Genomic DNA, 18,790 nt, shown 5'->3' on the forward strand with positions numbered 1-18,790 from the left:
AATGTGACTTTTGGCAATTCACACAAAAATGGTGCCCAACGGTTGCAAATGCTCCCCTGAAAGGTTTGGCGGTCGAAACAGAAGGCTTTTTATCACAAGACAAGATATCAGACCTCGACAACTTAACCGGCAGAAAAATAGTTTTTTGAAAAAATCGCTAACCCCGGGGTCACAATTTCAGAAAAAATGTGACTTTCGCCAATTCACTCAAAAATGGTGCCCAATGGTTGCAAACGCTCCCCTGAAAGGTTTGGCGATCGAAACAGAAGGATTTTTATCACAGGACAAGAAATCAGACCTTGACAACTTAACCGGCAAAAAAATAGTTTTTTGAAAAAATCGCTAAGCCCCGGGGTCACAATTTCAGAAAAAATGTGACTTTTGGCAATTCACTCAAAAATGGTGCCCAACGGTTGCAAATGCTCCCCTGAAAGGTTTGGCGGTCGAAACAGAAGGCTTTTTATAACAGGACAAGGAATCACACCTCGAAAACTTAACCGGCGGAAGAAGATTTTTAAAAAAAAAATCCCTAAGCCCTTGGGTCAGAATTTCAGAAAAAATGTGACTTTCGGCAATTCACTCAAAAATGGTGCCCAACGGTTGCAAATGCTCCCATGAAAGGTTTGGCGGTCGAAACAAAAGGCTTTTTATCACAGGACAAGAAATCAGACCTCGACAACTTAACCGGCGGAAGAAGATTTTTTGAAAAAATTGCTAAGCCCCGGGGTCACAATTTCAGAAAAAATGTGGCTTTTCTCAATTCACTCAAAAATGGTGCCCAACGGTTGCAAATGCTCCCCTGAAAAGTTTGGCGGTCGAAACAGAAGGCTTTTTATCACAGGAAAAGAAATCAGACCTTGACAACTTAACCGGCAGAAAAATAGTTTTTTGAAAAAATCCCTAAGCCCCGGGGTCACAATTTCAGAAAAAATGTGGCTTTTGGCAATTCACTCAAAAATGGTGTCCAACGGTTGCAAATGCTCCCCTGAAAAGTTTGGCAGTCGAAACAGAAGGCTTTTTATCACAGGAAAAGAAATCAGACCTTGACAACTTAACCGGCAGAAAAATAATGTTTTGAAAAAATCGCTAAGCCCCGGGGTCACAATTTCAGAAAAAATGTGACTTTTGGCAATTCACTCAAAAATGTTGCCCAACGGTTGCAAATGCTCCCCTGAAATGTTTGGCGGTCGAAACAGAAGGCTTTTTATCAGAGAAAAAGAAATCAGACGTTGACAACTTAACCGGCAGAGAAATTGTTTTTTGAAAAAATCCCTAAGCCGCGGGGTCACAATTTCAGAAATAATGTGGCTTTTGGCAATTCACTCAAAAATGGTGTCCAACGGTTGCAAATGCTCCCCTGAAAGGTTTGGCGGTCGAAACAGAAGGCTTTTTATAACAGGACAAGGAATCACACCTCGAAAACTTAACCGGCGGAAGAAGATTTTTTAAAAAAATTAATAAGCCACAATTTCAGAAAAAATGTGGCTTTTGGCAATTGACTCAGAAATGGTGCCCAACGGTTACAAATGCTCCCCTGAAAGGTTTGGCGGTCGAAACAGAAGGCTTTTTATCACTGGAAAAGAAATCAGACCTTGACAACTGAACCGGCAGAAAAATAGTTTTTCAAAAAAATCCCTAAGCCCCGGGGTCACAATTTCAGAAAAAATGTGACTTTTGGCAATTCACTCAAAAATGGTGCCCAACGGTTGCAAATGCTCCCCTGAAAGGTTTGGCGATCGAAACAGAAGGCTTTTTATCACAGGACAAGAAATCAGACCTCGAGAACTTAACTGGCGGAATAAGATTTTTTGAAAAAATTCCTAAGCCCCGGGGTCACAATTTCAGAAAAAATGTGGCTTTTGGCAATTCACTCAAAAATGGTGCCCAACGGTTGCAAATGCTCCCCTGAAAGGTTTGGCGGTCGAAACAGAAGGCTTTTTATCATAGGACAAGAAATCAGACCTCGAGAACTTAACCAGCGGAAGAAGATTTTTTGAAAAAATTCCTAAGCCTCGGTGTCACAATTTCAGAAAAAATGTGACTTTTGGCAATTCACTCAAAAATGGTGCCCAACGGTTGCAAATGCTCCCCTGAAATGTTTGGCGGTCGAAACAGAAGGCTTTTTATCAGAGAAAAAGAAATCAGACCTTGACAACTGAACCGGCAGAAAAATAGTTTTTCGAAAAAATTCCTAAGCCCCGGGGTCACAATTTCAGAAAAAATGTGACTTTTGGCAATTCACTCAAAAATGGTGCCCAACGGTTGCAAATGCTCCCCTGAACAGTTTGGCGGTCGAAAAAGAAGGCTTTTTATCACAGGACAAGAAATCAGACCTCGAGAACTTAACCGGCGGAAGAAGATTTTTTGAAAAAATCCTAAGCCCCGGGGTCACAATTTCAGAAAAAATGTGACTTCTGGCAATTCACTCAAAAATGGTGCCCAACGGTTGCAAATGCTCCCCTGAAACGTTTGGCGGTCGAAACAGAAGGCTTTTTATTACAGGAAAATAAATCAGACCTTGACAACTTATCTGGCAGAAAAATAGTTTTTTGAAAAAATTCCTAAGCCCCGGGGTCACAATTTCAGAAAAAATGTGACTTTTGGCAATTCACTCAAAAATGGTACCCAGCAGTTGCAAATGCTCCCCTGAAAGGTTTGGCGGTCGAAACAGAAGGCTTTTTAACACATGACAAGAAATCAGACCTCGACAACTTAACCGGCAGAAAAATATTTTTTTGAAAAAATCGCTAAGCCCAGGGGTCACAATTTCAGAAAAAATGTGACTTTTGGCAATTCACTCAAAAATGGGACCCAGCGGTTGCAAATGCTCGCCTCTAAGTTTTGGCGGTCGAAACAGAAGGCTTTTTATCACAAGACAAGATATCAGACCTTGACAACTTAACCGGCAGAAAAATAGTTTTTTGAAAAAATCGCTAACCCCGGGGTCACAATTTCAGAAAAAATGTGACTTTTGGCAATTCACTCAAAAATGGTGCCCAACGGTTGCAAATGCTCCCCTGAAAGGTTTGGCGGTCGAAACAGAAGGCTTTTTATAACAGGACAAGGAATCACACCTCGAAAACTTAACCGGCGGAAGAAGATTTTTTGAAAAAATTCCTAAGCCACAATTTCAGAAAAAATGTGGCTTTTGGCAATTCACTCAGAAATGGTGCCCAACGGTTGCAAATGCTCCCCTGAAACGTTTGGTGGTCGAAACAGAAGGCTTTTTATCACAGGAAAAGAAATCAGACCTTGACAACTGAACCGGCAGAAAAATAGTTTTTCGAAAAAATCCCTAAGCCCCGGGGTCACAATTTCAGAAAAAATGTGACTTTTGGCAATTCACTCAAAAATGGTACCCAGCAGTTGCAAATGCTCGCCTGAAAGGTTTGGCGGTCGAAACAGAAGGCTTTTTATAACAAGACAAGAAATCAGACCTCGAGAACTTAACCGGCGGAAGAAGATTTTTTGAAAAAATTCCTAAGCCACAATTTCAGAAAAAATGTGGCTTTTGGCAATTCACTCAGAAATGGTGCCCAACGGTTGCAAATGCTCCCCTGAAAGGTTTTGCGGTCGAAACAGAAGGCTTTTTATCACAGGAAAATAAATCAGACCTTGACAACTGAACCGGCAGAAAAATAGTTTTTCGAAAAAATCACTAAGCCCCGGGGTCACAATTTCAGAAAAAATGTGACTTTTGGCAATTCACTCAAAAATGGTGCCCAATGGTTGCAAACGCTCCCCTGAAAGGTTTGGCGATCGAAACAGAAGGCTTTTTATCACAGGACAAGAAATCAGACCTTGACAACTTAACTGGCAGAAAAATTGTTTTTTGAAAAAATCCCTAAGCCCCAGGGTCACAATTTCAGAAAAAATGTGACTTTTGGCAATTCACTCAAAAATGCTACCCAACGGTTGCAAATGCTCCCCTGAAAGGTTTGGCGGTCGAAACAGAAGGCTTTTTAACACAAGACAAGAAATCAGACCTCGACAACTTAACCGGCAGAAAAATATTTTTTTGAAAAAATCGCTCAGCCCCGGGGTCACAATTTCAGAAAAAATGTGACTTTTGGCAATTCACTCAAAAATGGTGCCCAACGGTTGCAAATGCTCCCCTGAAAGGTTTGGCGGTCGAAACAGAAGGCTTTTTATCACAGGACAAGAAATCAGACCTCGAGAACTTAACCAGCGGAAGAAGATTTTTTGAAAAAATTCCTAAGCCCCGGGGGTCACAATTTCAGAAAAAATGTGACTTTTGGCAATTCACTCAAAAATGGTGCCCAACGGTTGCAAATGCTCCCCTGAAATGTTTGGCGGTCGAAACAGAAGGCTTTTTATCAGAGAAAAAGAAATCAGACGTTGACAACTTAACCGGCAGAGAAATTGTTTTTTGAAAAAATCCCTAAGCCCCAGGGTCACAATTTCAGAAAAAATGTGACTTTTGGCAATTCACTCAAAAATGGTACCCAGCGGTTGCAAATCCTCCCCTGAAAGGTTTGGCGGTCGAAACAGAAGGCTTTTTATCACAGGACAAGAAATCAGACCTCAAGAACTTAACCGGCGGAAGAAGATTTTTTGAAAAAATTCCTAAGCCACAATTTCAGAAAAAATGTGGCTTTTGGCAATTCACTCAGAAATGGTGCCCAACGGTTGCAAATGCTCCCCTGAAAGGTTTGGCGGTCGAAACAGAAGGCTTTTTATCTCAGGAAAAGAAATCAGACCTTGACAACTGAACCGGCAGAAAAATAGTTTTTCGAAAAAATCCCTAAGCCCCGGGGTCACAATTTCAGAAAAAATGTGACTTTTGGCAATTCACTCAAAAATGGTACCCAGCGGTTGCAAATGCTCGCCTCTAAGGTTTGGCGGTCGAAACAGAAGGCTTTTTATCACAAGACAAGATATCAGACCTCGACAACTTAACCGGCAGAAAAATAGTTTTTTGAAAAAATCGCTAAGCCCCGGGGTCACAATTTCAGAAAAAATGTGACTTTTGGCAATTCACTCAAAAATGGTGCCCAACGGTTGCAAATGCTCCCCTGAAAGGTTTGGCGGTCGAAACAGAAGGCTTTTTATCACAGGACAAGAAATCAGACGTCGAGAACTTAACCAGCGGAAGAAGATTTTTTGAAAAAATTCCTAAGCCCCGGGGGTCACAATTTCAGAAAAAATGTGACTTTTGGCAATTCACTCAAAAATGGTGCCCAACGGTTGCAAATGCTCCCCTGAAATGTTTGGCGGTCGAAACAGAAGGCTTTTTATCAGAGAAAAAGAAATCAGACGTTGACAACTTAACCGGCAGAGAAATTGTTTTTTGAAAAAATCCCTAAGCCCCAGGGTCACAATTTCAGAAAAAATGTGACTTTTGGCAATTCACTCAAAAATGGTACCCAGCGGTTGCAAATGCTCCCCTGAAAGGTTTGGCGGTCGAAACAGAAGGCTTTTTATCACAGGACAAGAAATCAGACCTCAAGAACTTAACCGGCGGAAGAAGATTTTTTGAAAAAATTCCTAAGCCACAATTTCAGAAAAAATGTGGCTTTTGGCAATTCACTCAGAAATGGTGCCCAACAGTTGCAAATGCTCCCCTGAAAGGTTTGGCGGTCGAAACAGAAGGCTTTTTATCACAGGAAAAGAAATCAGACCTTGACAACTGAACCGGCAGAAAAATAGTTTTTCGAAAAAATCCCTAAGCCCCGGGGTCACAATTTCAGAAAAAATGTGACTTTTGGCAATTCACTCAAAAATGGTACCCAGCGGTTGCAAATGCTCGCCTCTAAGGTTTGGCGGTCGAAACAGAAGGCTTTTTATCACAAGACAAGATATCAGACCTTGACAACTTAACCGGCAGAAAAATAGTTTTTTGAAAAAATCGCTAAGCCCCGGGGTCAGATTTTCAGAAAAAATGTGACTTTTGGCAATTCACTCAAAAATGCTACCCAACGGTTGTAAATGCTCGCCTCAAAGGTTTGGCGGTCGAAACAGAAGGCTTTTTATCACAGGAGAAGAAATCAGACCTCGACAACTTAACCGGCAGAAAAATATTTTTTTGAAAAAATCGCTCAGCCCCGGGGTCACAATTTCAGAAAAAATGTGACTTTTGGCAATTCACTCAAAAATGGTGCCCAACGGTTGCAAATGCTCCCCTGAAAGGTTTGGCGATCGAAACAGAAGGCTTTTTATCACAGGACAAGAAATGAGACCTCGAGAACTTAACTGGCGGAATAAAATTTTTTGAAAAAATTCCTAAGCCCCGGGGTCACAATTTCAGAAAAAATGTGACTTTTGGCAATTCACTCAAAAATGGTGCCCAACAGTTGCAAATGCTCCCCTGAAAGGTTTGGCGGTCGAAACAGAAGGCTTTTTATCACAGGACAAGAAATCAGACCTCGACAACTGAACCGGCGGAAGAAGATTTTTTGAAAAAATTGCTAAGCCCCGGGGTCACAATTTCAGAAAAAATGTGACTTTTGGCAATTCACTCAAAAATGGTGCCCAACGGTTGCAAATGCTCCCCTGAAATGTTTGGCGGTCGAAACAGAAGGCTTTTTATCAGAGAAAAAGAAATCAGACGTTGACAACTTAACCGGCAGAGAAATTGTTTTTTGAAAAAATCCCTAAGCCCCGGGGTCACAATTTCAGAAAAAATGTGACTTTTGGCAATTCAATCAAAAATGGTACCCAGCGGTTGCAAATGCTCCCCTGAAAGGTTTGGCGGTCGAAACAGAAGGCTTTTTATCACAGGACAAGAAATCAGACCTCGAGAACTTAACCGGCGGAAGAAGATTTTTTGAAAAAATTCCTAAGCCACAATTTCAGAAAAAATGTGGCTTTTGGCAATTCACTCAGAAATGGTGCCCAACGGTTGCAAATGCTCCCCTGAAACGTTTGGCGGTCGAAACAGAAGGCTTTTTATCACAGGAAAATAAATCAGACCTTGACAACTGAACCGGCAGAAAAATAGTTTTTCGAAAAAATTCCTAAGCCCCGGGGTCACAATTTCAGAAAAAATGTGACTTTTGGCAATTCACTCAAAAATGGTGCCCAACGGTTGCAAATGCTCCCCTGAAATGTTTGGCGGTCGAAACAGAAGGCTTTTTATCAGAGAAAAAGAAATCAGACCTTGACAACTGAACCGGCAGAAAAATAGTTTTTCGAAAAAATCCCTAAGCCCCGGGGTCACAATTTCAGAAAAAATGTGACTTTTGGCAATTCACTCAAAAATGGTGCCCAACGGTTGCAAATGCTCCCCTGAACAGTTTGGCGGTCGAAAAAGAAGGCTTTTTATCACAGGACAAGAAATCAGACCTCGAGAACTTAACCGGCGGAAGAAGATTTTTTGAAAAAATCCTAAGCCCCGGGGTCACAATTTCAGAAAAAATGTGACTTCTGGCAATTCACTCAAAAATGGTGCCCAACGGTTGCAAATGCTCCCCTGAAACGTTTGGCGGTCGAAACAGAAGGCTTTTTATTACAGGAAAATAAATCAGACCTTGACAACTTATCTGGCAGAAAAATAGTTTTTTGAAAAAATTCCTAAGCCCCGGGGTCACAATTTCAGAAAAAATGTGACTTTTGGCAATTCACTCAAAAATGGTACCCAGCAGTTGCAAATGCTCCCCTGAAAGGTTTGGCGGTCGAAACAGAAGGCTTTTTAACACATGACAAGAAATCAGACCTCGACAACTTAACCGGCAGAAAAATATTTTTTTGAAAAAATCGCTAAGCCCAGGGGTCACAATTTCAGAAAAAATGTGACTTTTGGCAATTCACTCAAAAATGGGACCCAGCGGTTGCAAATGCTCGCCTCTAAGTTTTGGCGGTCGAAACAGAAGGCTTTTTATCACAAGACAAGATATCAGACCTTGACAACTTAACCGGCAGAAAAATAGTTTTTTGAAAAAATCGCTAACCCCGGGGTCACAATTTCAGAAAAAATGTGACTTTTGGCAATTCACTCAAAAATGGTGCCCAACGGTTGCAAATGCTCCCCTGAAAGGTTTGGCGGTCGAAACAGAAGGCTTTTTATAACAGGACAAGGAATCACACCTCGAAAACTTAACCGGCGGAAGAAGATTTTTTGAAAAAATTCCTAAGCCACAATTTCAGAAAAAATGTGGCTTTTGGCAATTCACTCAGAAATGGTGCCCAACGGTTGCAAATGCTCCCCTGAAACGTTTGGTGGTCGAAACAGAAGGCTTTTTATCACAGGAAAAGAAATCAGACCTTGACAACTGAACCGGCAGAAAAATAGTTTTTCGAAAAAATCCCTAAGCCCCGGGGTCACAATTTCAGAAAAAATGTGACTTTTGGCAATTCACTCAAAAATGGTACCCAGCAGTTGCAAATGCTCGCCTGAAAGGTTTGGCGGTCGAAACAGAAGGCTTTTTATAACAAGACAAGAAATCAGACCTCGAGAACTTAACCGGCGGAAGAAGATTTTTTGAAAAAATTCCTAAGCCACAATTTCAGAAAAAATGTGGCTTTTGGCAATTCACTCAGAAATGGTGCCCAACGGTTGCAAATGCTCCCCTGAAAGGTTTGGCGGTCGAAACAGAAGGCTTTTTATCACAGGAAAATAAATCAGACCTTGACAACTGAACCGGCAGAAAAATAGTTTTTCGAAAAAATCACTAAGCCCCGGGGTCACAATTTCAGAAAAAATGTGACTTTTGGCAATTCACTCAAAAATGGTGCCCAATGGTTGCAAACGCTCCCCTGAAAGGTTTGGCGATCGAAACAGAAGGCTTTTTATCACAGGACAAGAAATCAGACCTTGACAACTTAACTGGCAGAAAAATTGTTTTTTGAAAAAATCCCTAAGCCCCAGGGTCACAATTTCAGAAAAAATGTGACTTTTGGCAATTCACTCAAAAATGCTACCCAACGGTTGCAAATGCTCCCCTGAAAGGTTTGGCGGTCGAAACAGAAGGCTTTTTAACACAAGACAAGAAATCAGACCTCGACAACTTAACCGGCAGAAAAATATTTTTTTGAAAAAATCGCTCAGCCCCGGGGTCACAATTTCAGAAAAAATGTGACTTTTGGCAATTCACTCAAAAATGGTGCCCAACGGTTGCAAATGCTCCCCTGAAAGGTTTGGCGGTCGAAACAGAAGGCTTTTTATCACAGGACAAGAAATCAGACCTCGAGAACTTAACGAGCGGAAGAAGATTTTTTGAAAAAATTCCTAAGCCCCGGGGGTCACAATTTCAGAAAAAATGTGACTTTTGGCAATTCACTCAAAAATGGTGCCCAACGGTTGCAAATGCTCCCCTGAAATGTTTGGCGGTCGAAACAGAAGGCTTTTTATCAGAGAAAAAGAAATCAGACGTTGACAACTTAACCGGCAGAGAAATTGTTTTTTGAAAAAATCCCTAAGCCCCAGGGTCACAATTTCAGAAAAAATGTGACTTTTGGCAATTCACTCAAAAATGGTACCCAGCGGTTGCAAATCCTCCCCTGAAAGGTTTGGCGGTCGAAACAGAAGGCTTTTTATCACAGGACAAGAAATCAGACCTCAAGAACTTAACCGGCGGAAGAAGATTTTTTGAAAAAATTCCTAAGCCACAATTTCAGAAAAAATGTGGCTTTTGGCAATTCACTCAGAAATGGTGCCCAACGGTTGCAAATGCTCCCCTGAAAGGTTTGGCGGTCGAAACAGAAGGCTTTTTATCTCAGGAAAAGAAATCAGACCTTGACAACTGAACCGGCAGAAAAATAGTTTTTCGAAAAAATCCCTAAGCCCCGGGGTCACAATTTCAGAAAAAATGTGACTTTTGGCAATTCACTCAAAAATGGTACCCAGCGGTTGCAAATGCTCGCCTCTAAGGTTTGGCGGTCGAAACAGAAGGCTTTTTATCACAAGACAAGATATCAGACCTCGACAACTTAACCGGCAGAAAAATAGTTTTTTGAAAAAATCGCTAAGCCCCGGGGTCACAATTTCAGAAAAAATGTGACTTTTGGCAATTCACTCAAAAATGGTGCCCAACGGTTGCAAATGCTCCCCTGAAAGGTTTGGCGGTCGAAACAGAAGGCTTTTTATCACAGGACAAGAAATCAGACGTCGAGAACTTAACCAGCGGAAGAAGATTTTTTGAAAAAATTCCTAAGCCCCGGGGGTCACAATTTCAGAAAAAATGTGACTTTTGGCAATTCACTCAAAAATGGTGCCCAACGGTTGCAAATGCTCCCCTGAAATGTTTGGCGGTCGAAACAGAAGGCTTTTTATCAGAGAAAAAGAAATCAGACGTTGACAACTTAACCGGCAGAGAAATTGTTTTTTGAAAAAATCCCTAAGCCCCAGGGTCACAATTTCAGAAAAAATGTGACTTTTGGCAATTCACTCAAAAATGGTACCCAGCGGTTGCAAATGCTCCCCTGAAAGGTTTGGCGGTCGAAACAGAAGGCTTTTTATCACAGGACAAGAAATCAGACCTCAAGAACTTAACCGGCGGAAGAAGATTTTTTGAAAAAATTCCTAAGCCACAATTTCAGAAAAAATGTGGCTTTTGGCAATTCACTCAGAAATGGTGCCCAACAGTTGCAAATGCTCCCCTGAAAGGTTTGGCGGTCGAAACAGAAGGCTTTTTATCACAGGAAAAGAAATCAGACCTTGACAACTGAACCGGCAGAAAAATAGTTTTTCGAAAAAATCCCTAAGCCCCGGGGTCACAATTTCAGAAAAAATGTGACTTTTGGCAATTCACTCAAAAATGGTACCCAGCGGTTGCAAATGCTCGCCTCTAAGGTTTGGCGGTCGAAACAGAAGGCTTTTTATCACAAGACAAGATATCAGACCTTGACAACTTAACCGGCAGAAAAATAGTTTTTTGAAAAAATCGCTAAGCCCCGGGGTCAGATTTTCAGAAAAAATGTGACTTTTGGCAATTCACTCAAAAATGCTACCCAACGGTTGTAAATGCTCGCCTCAAAGGTTTGGCGGTCGAAACAGAAGGCTTTTTATCACAGGAGAAGAAATCAGACCTCGACAACTTAACCGGCAGAAAAATATTTTTTTGAAAAAATCGCTCAGCCCCGGGGTCACAATTTCAGAAAAAATGTGACTTTTGGCAATTCACTCAAAAATGGTGCCCAACGGTTGCAAATGCTCCCCTGAAAGGTTTGGCGATCGAAACAGAAGGCTTTTTATCACAGGACAAGAAATGAGACCTCGAGAACTTAACTGGCGGAATAAAATTTTTTGAAAAAATTCCTAAGCCCCGGGGTCACAATTTCAGAAAAAATGTGACTTTTGGCAATTCACTCAAAAATGGTGCCCAACAGTTGCAAATGCTCCCCTGAAAGGTTTGGCGGTCGAAACAGAAGGCTTTTTATCACAGGACAAGAAATCAGACCTCGACAACTGAACCGGCGGAAGAAGATTTTTTGAAAAAATTGCTAAGCCCCGGGGTCACAATTTCAGAAAAAATGTGACTTTTGGCAATTCACTCAAAAATGGTGCCCAACGGTTGCAAATGCTCCCCTGAAATGTTTGGCGGTCGAAACAGAAGGCTTTTTATCAGAGAAAAAGAAATCAGACGTTGACAACTTAACCGGCAGAGAAATTGTTTTTTGAAAAAATCCCTAAGCCCCGGGGTCACAATTTCAGAAAAAATGTGACTTTTGGCAATTCAATCAAAAATGGTACCCAGCGGTTGCAAATGCTCCCCTGAAAGGTTTGGCGGTCGAAACAGAAGGCTTTTTATCACAGGACAAGAAATCAGACCTCGAGAACTTAACCGGCGGAAGAAGATTTTTTGAAAAAATTCCTAAGCCACAATTTCAGAAAAAATGTGGCTTTTGGCAATTCACTCAGAAATGGTGCCCAACGGTTGCAAATGCTCCCCTGAAACGTTTGGCGGTCGAAACAGAAGGCTTTTTATCACAGGAAAATAAATCAGACCTTGACAACTGAACCGGCAGAAAAATAGTTTTTCGAAAAAATTCCTAAGCCCCGGGGTCACAATTTCAGAAAAAATGTGACTTTTGGCAATTCACTCAAAAATGGTGCCCAACGGTTGCAAATGCTCCCCTGAAATGTTTGGCGGTCGAAACAGAAGGCTTTTTATCAGAGAAAAAGAAATCAGACCTTGACAACTGAACCGGCAGAAAAATAGTTTTTCGAAAAAATCCCTAAGCCCCGGGGTCACAATTTCAGAAAAAATGTGACTTTTGGCAATTCACTCAAAAATGGTGCCCAACGGTTGCAAATGCTCCCCTGAACAGTTTGGCGGTCGAAAAAGAAGGCTTTTTATCACAGGACAAGAAATCAGACCTCGAGAACTTAACCGGCGGAAGAAGATTTTTTGAAAAAATCCTAAGCCCCGGGGTCACAATTTCAGAAAAAATGTGACTTCTGGCAATTCACTCAAAAATGGTGCCCAACGGTTGCAAATGCTCCCCTGAAACGTTTGGCGGTCGAAACAGAAGGCTTTTTATTACAGGAAAATAAATCAGACCTTGACAACTTATCTGGCAGAAAAATAGTTTTTTGAAAAAATTCCTAAGCCCCGGGGTCACAATTTCAGAAAAAATGTGACTTTTGGCAATTCACTCAAAAATGGTACCCAGCAGTTGCAAATGCTCCCCTGAAAGGTTTGGCGGTCGAAACAGAAGGCTTTTTAACACATGACAAGAAATCAGACCTCGACAACTTAACCGGCAGAAAAATATTTTTTTGAAAAAATCGCTAAGCCCAGGGGTCACAATTTCAGAAAAAATGTGACTTTTGGCAATTCACTCAAAAATGGGACCCAGCGGTTGCAAATGCTCGCCTCTAAGTTTTGGCGGTCGAAACAGAAGGCTTTTTATCACAAGACAAGATATCAGACCTTGACAACTTAACCGGCAGAAAAATAGTTTTTTGAAAAAATCGCTAACCCCGGGGTCACAATTTCAGAAAAAATGTGACTTTTGGCAATTCACTCAAAAATGGTGCCCAACGGTTGCAAATGCTCCCCTGAAAGGTTTGGCGGTCGAAACAGAAGGCTTTTTATAACAGGACAAGGAATCACACCTCGAAAACTTAACCGGCGGAAGAAGATTTTTTGAAAAAATTCCTAAGCCACAATTTCAGAAAAAATGTGGCTTTTGGCAATTCACTCAGAAATGGTGCCCAACGGTTGCAAATGCTCCCCTGAAACGTTTGGTGGTCGAAACAGAAGGCTTTTTATCACAGGAAAAGAAATCAGACCTTGACAACTGAACCGGCAGAAAAATAGTTTTTCGAAAAAATCCCTAAGCCCCGGGGTCACAATTTCAGAAAAAATGTGACTTTTGGCAATTCACTCAAAAATGGTACCCAGCAGTTGCAAATGCTCGCCTGAAAGGTTTGGCGGTCGAAACAGAAGGCTTTTTATAACAAGACAAGAAATCAGACCTCGAGAACTTAACCGGCGGAAGAAGATTTTTTGAAAAAATTCCTAAGCCACAATTTCAGAAAAAATGTGGCTTTTGGCAATTCACTCAGAAATGGTGCCCAACGGTTGCAAATGCTCCCCTGAAAGGTTTGGCGGTCGAAACAGAAGGCTTTTTATCACAGGAAAATAAATCAGACCTTGACAACTGAACCGGCAGAAAAATAGTTTTTCGAAAAAATCACTAAGCCCCGGGGTCACAATTTCAGAAAAAATGTGACTTTTGGCAATTCACTCAAAAATGGTGCCCAATGGTTGCAAACGCTCCCCTGAAAGGTTTGGCGATCGAAACAGAAGGCTTTTTATCACAGGACAAGAAATCAGACCTTGACAACTTAACTGGCAGAAAAATTGTTTTTTGAAAAAATCCCTAAGCCCCAGGGTCACAATTTCAGAAAAAATGTGACTTTTGGCAATTCACTCAAAAATGCTACCCAACGGTTGCAAATGCTCCCCTGAAAGGTTTGGCGGTCGAAACAGAAGGCTTTTTAACACAAGACAAGAAATCAGACCTCGACAACTTAACCGGCAGAAAAATATTTTTTTGAAAAAATCGCTCAGCCCCGGGGTCACAATTTCAGAAAAAATGTGACTTTTGGCAATTCACTCAAAAATGGTGCCCAACGGTTGCAAATGCTCCCCTGAAAGGTTTGGCGGTCGAAACAGAAGGCTTTTTATCACAGGACAAGAAATCAGACCTCGAGAACTTAACGAGCGGAAGAAGATTTTTTGAAAAAATTCCTAAGCCCCGGGGGTCACAATTTCAGAAAAAATGTGACTTTTGGCAATTCACTCAAAAATGGTGCCCAACGGTTGCAAATGCTCCCCTGAAATGTTTGGCGGTCGAAACAGAAGGCTTTTTATCAGAGAAAAAGAAATCAGACGTTGACAACTTAACCGGCAGAGAAATTGTTTTTTGAAAAAATCCCTAAGCCCCAGGGTCACAATTTCAGAAAAAATGTGACTTTTGGCAATTCACTCAAAAATGGTACCCAGCGGTTGCAAATCCTCCCCTGAAAGGTTTGGCGGTCGAAACAGAAGGCTTTTTATCACAGGACAAGAAATCAGACCTCAAGAACTTAACCGGCGGAAGAAGATTTTTTGAAAAAATTCCTAAGCCACAATTTCAGAAAAAATGTGGCTTTTGGCAATTCACTCAGAAATGGTGCCCAACGGTTGCAAATGCTCCCCTGAAAGGTTTGGCGGTCGAAACAGAAGGCTTTTTATCTCAGGAAAAGAAATCAGACCTTGACAACTGAACCGGCAGAAAAATAGTTTTTCGAAAAAATCCCTAAGCCCCGGGGTCACAATTTCAGAAAAAATGTGACTTTTGGCAATTCACTCAAAAATGGTACCCAGCGGTTGCAAATGCTCGCCTCTAAGGTTTGGCGGTCGAAACAGAAGGCTTTTTATCACAAGACAAGATATCAGACCTCGACAACTTAACCGGCAGAAAAATAGTTTTTTGAAAAAATCGCTAAGCCCCGGGGTCACAATTTCAGAAAAAATGTGACTTTTGGCAATTCACTCAAAAATGGTGCCCAACGGTTGCAAATGCTCCCCTGAAAGGTTTGGCGGTCGAAACAGAAGGCTTTTTATCACAGGACAAGAAATCAGACGTCGAGAACTTAACCAGCGGAAGAAGATTTTTTGAAAAAATTCCTAAGCCCCGGGGGTCACAATTTCAGAAAAAATGTGACTTTTGGCAATTCACTCAAAAATGGTGCCCAACGGTTGCAAATGCTCCCCTGAAATGTTTGGCGGTCGAAACAGAAGGCTTTTTATCAGAGAAAAAGAAATCAGACGTTGACAACTTAACCGGCAGAGAAATTGTTTTTTGAAAAAATCCCTAAGCCCCAGGGTCACAATTTCAGAAAAAATGTGACTTTTGGCAATTCACTCAAAAATGGTACCCAGCGGTTGCAAATGCTCCCCTGAAAGGTTTGGCGGTCGAAACAGAAGGCTTTTTATCACAGGACAAGAAATCAGACCTCAAGAACTTAACCGGCGGAAGAAGATTTTTTGAAAAAATTCCTAAGCCACAATTTCAGAAAAAATGTGGCTTTTGGCAATTCACTCAGAAATGGTGCCCAACAGTTGCAAATGCTCCCCTGAAAGGTTTGGCGGTCGAAACAGAAGGCTTTTTATCACAGGAAAAGAAATCAGACCTTGACAACTGAACCGGCAGAAAAATAGTTTTTCGAAAAAATCCCTAAGCCCCGGGGTCACAATTTCAGAAAAAATGTGACTTTTGGCAATTCACTCAAAAATGGTACCCAGCGGTTGCAAATGCTCGCCTCTAAGGTTTGGCGGTCGAAACAGAAGGCTTTTTATCACAAGACAAGATATCAGACCTTGACAACTTAACCGGCAGAAAAATAGTTTTTTGAAAAAATCGCTAAGCCCCGGGGTCAGATTTTCAGAAAAAATGTGACTTTTGGCAATTCACTCAAAAATGCTACCCAACGGTTGTAAATGCTCGCCTCAAAGGTTTGGCGGTCGAAACAGAAGGCTTTTTATCACAGGAGAAGAAATCAGACCTCGACAACTTAACCGGCAGAAAAATATTTTTTTGAAAAAATCGCTCAGCCCCGGGGTCACAATTTCAGAAAAAATGTGACTTTTGGCAATTCACTCAAAAATGGTGCCCAACGGTTGCAAATGCTCCCCTGAAAGGTTTGGCGATCGAAACAGAAGGCTTTTTATCACAGGACAAGAAATGAGACCTCGAGAACTTAACTGGCGGAATAAAATTTTTTGAAAAAATTCCTAAGCCCCGGGGTCACAATTTCAGAAAAAATGTGACTTTTGGCAATTCACTCAAAAATGGTGCCCAACAGTTGCAAATGCTCCCCTGAAAGGTTTGGCGGTCGAAACAGAAGGCTTTTTATCACAGGACAAGAAATCAGACCTCGACAACTGAACCGGCGGAAGAAGATTTTTTGAAAAAATTGCTAAGCCCCGGGGTCACAATTTCAGAAAAAATGTGACTTTTGGCAATTCACTCAAAAATGGTGCCCAACGGTTGCAAATGCTCCCCTGAAATGTTTGGCGGTCGAAACAGAAGGCTTTTTATCAGAGAAAAAGAAATCAGACGTTGACAACTTAACCGGCAGAGAAATTGTTTTTTGAAAAAATCCCTAAGCCCCGGGGTCACAATTTCAGAAAAAATGTGACTTTTGGCAATTCAATCAAAAATGGTACCCAGCGGTTGCAAATGCTCCCCTGAAAGGTTTGGCGGTCGAAACAGAAGGCTTTTTATCACAGGACAAGAAATCAGACCTCGAGAACTTAACCGGCGGAAGAAGATTTTTTGAAAAAATTCCTAAGCCACAATTTCAGAAAAAATGTGGCTTTTGGCAATTCACTCAGAAATGGTGCCCAACGGTTGCAAATGCTCCCCTGAAACGTTTGGCGGTCGAAACAGAAGGCTTTTTATCACAGGAAAATAAATCAGACCTTGACAACTGAACCGGCAGAAAAATAGTTTTTCGAAAAAATTCCTAAGCCCCGGGGTCACAATTTCAGAAAAAATGTGACTTTTGGCAATTCACTCAAAAATGGTGCCCAACGGTTGCAAATGCTCCCCTGAAATGTTTGGCGGTCGAAACAGAAGGCTTTTTATCAGAGAAAAAGAAATCAGACCTTGACAACTGAACCGGCAGAAAAATAGTTTTTCGAAAAAATCCCTAAGCCCCGGGGTCACAATTTCAGAAAAAATGTGACTTTTGGCAATTCACTCAAAAATGGTGCCCAACGGTTGCAAATGCTCCCCTGAACAGTTTGGCGGTCGAAAAAGAAGGCTTTTTATCACAGGACAAGAAATCAGACCTCGAGAACTTAACCGGCGGAAGAAGATTTTTTGAAAAAATCCTAAGCCCCGGGGTCACAATTTCAGAAAAAATGTGACTTCTGGCAATTCACTCAAAAATGGTGCCCAACGGTTGCAAATGCTCCCCTGAAACGTTTGGCGGTCGAAACAGAAGGCTTTTTATTACAGGAAAATAAATCAGACCTTGACAACTTATCTGGCAGAAAAATAGTTTTTTGAAAAAATTCCTAAGCCCCGGGGTCACAATTTCAGAAAAAATGTGACTTTTGGCAATTCACTCAAAAATGGTACCCAGCGGTTGCAAATGCTCCCCTGAAAGGTTTGGCGGTCGAAACAGAAGGCTTTTTATCACAGGACAAGAAATCAGACCTCAAGAACTTAACCGGCGGAAGAAGATTTTTTGAAAAAATTCCTAAGCCACAATTTCAGAAAAAATGTGGCTTTTGGCAATTCACTCAGAAATGGTGCCCAACAGTTGCAAATGCTCCCCTGAAAGGTTTGGCGGTCGAAACAGAAGGCTTTTTATCACAGGAAAAGAAATCAGACCTTGACAACTGAACCGGCAGAAAAATAGTTTTTCGAAAAAATCCCTAAGCCCCGGGGTCACAATTTCAGAAAAAATGTGACTTTTGGCAATTCACTCAAAAATGGTACCCAGCGGTTGCAAATGCTCGCCTCTAAGGTTTGGCGGTCGAAACAGAAGGCTTTTTATCACAAGACAAGATATCAGACCTTGACAACTTAACCGGCAGAAAAATAGTTTTTTGAAAAAATCGCTAAGCCCCGGGGTCAGATTTTCAGAAAAAATGTGACTTTTGGCAATTCACTCAAAAATGCTACCCAACGGTTGTAAATGCTCGCCTCAAAGGTTTGGCGGTCGAAACAGAAGGCTTTTTATCACAGGAGAAGAAATCAGACCTCGACAACTTAACCGGCAGAAAAATATTTTTTTGAAAAAATCGCTCAGCCCCGGGGTCACAATTTCAGAAAAAATGTGACTTTTGGCAATTCACTCAAAAATGGTGCCCAACGGTTGCAAATGCTCCCCTGAAAGGTTTGGCGATCGAAACAGAAGGCTTTTTATCACAGGACAAGAAATGAGACCTCGAGAACTTAACTGGCGGAATAAAATTTTTTGAAAAAATTCCTAAGCCCCGGGGTCACAATTTCAGAAAAAATGTGACTTTTGGCAATTCACTCAAAAATGGTGCCCAACAGTTGCAAATGCTCCCCTGAAAGGTTTGGCGGTCGAAACAGAAGGCTTTTTATCACAGGACAAGAAATCAGACCTCGACAACTGAACCGGCGGAAGAAGATTTTTTGAAAAAATTGCTAAGCCCCGGGGTCACAATTTCAGAAAAAATGTGACTTTTGGCAATTCACTCAAAAATGGTGCCCAACGGTTGCAAATGCTCCCCTGAAATGTTTGGCGGTCGAAACAGAAGGCTTTTTATCAGAGAAAAAGAAATCAGACGTTGACAACTTAACCGGCAGAGAAATTGTTTTTTGAAAAAATCCCTAAGCCCCGGGGTCACAATTT

Source organism: Podarcis raffonei, chromosome 8 (assembly GCF_027172205.1).
Source record: "Podarcis raffonei isolate rPodRaf1 chromosome 8, rPodRaf1.pri, whole genome shotgun sequence".
NCBI classification, from domain to species: domain Eukaryota; kingdom Metazoa; phylum Chordata; class Lepidosauria; order Squamata; family Lacertidae; genus Podarcis; species Podarcis raffonei.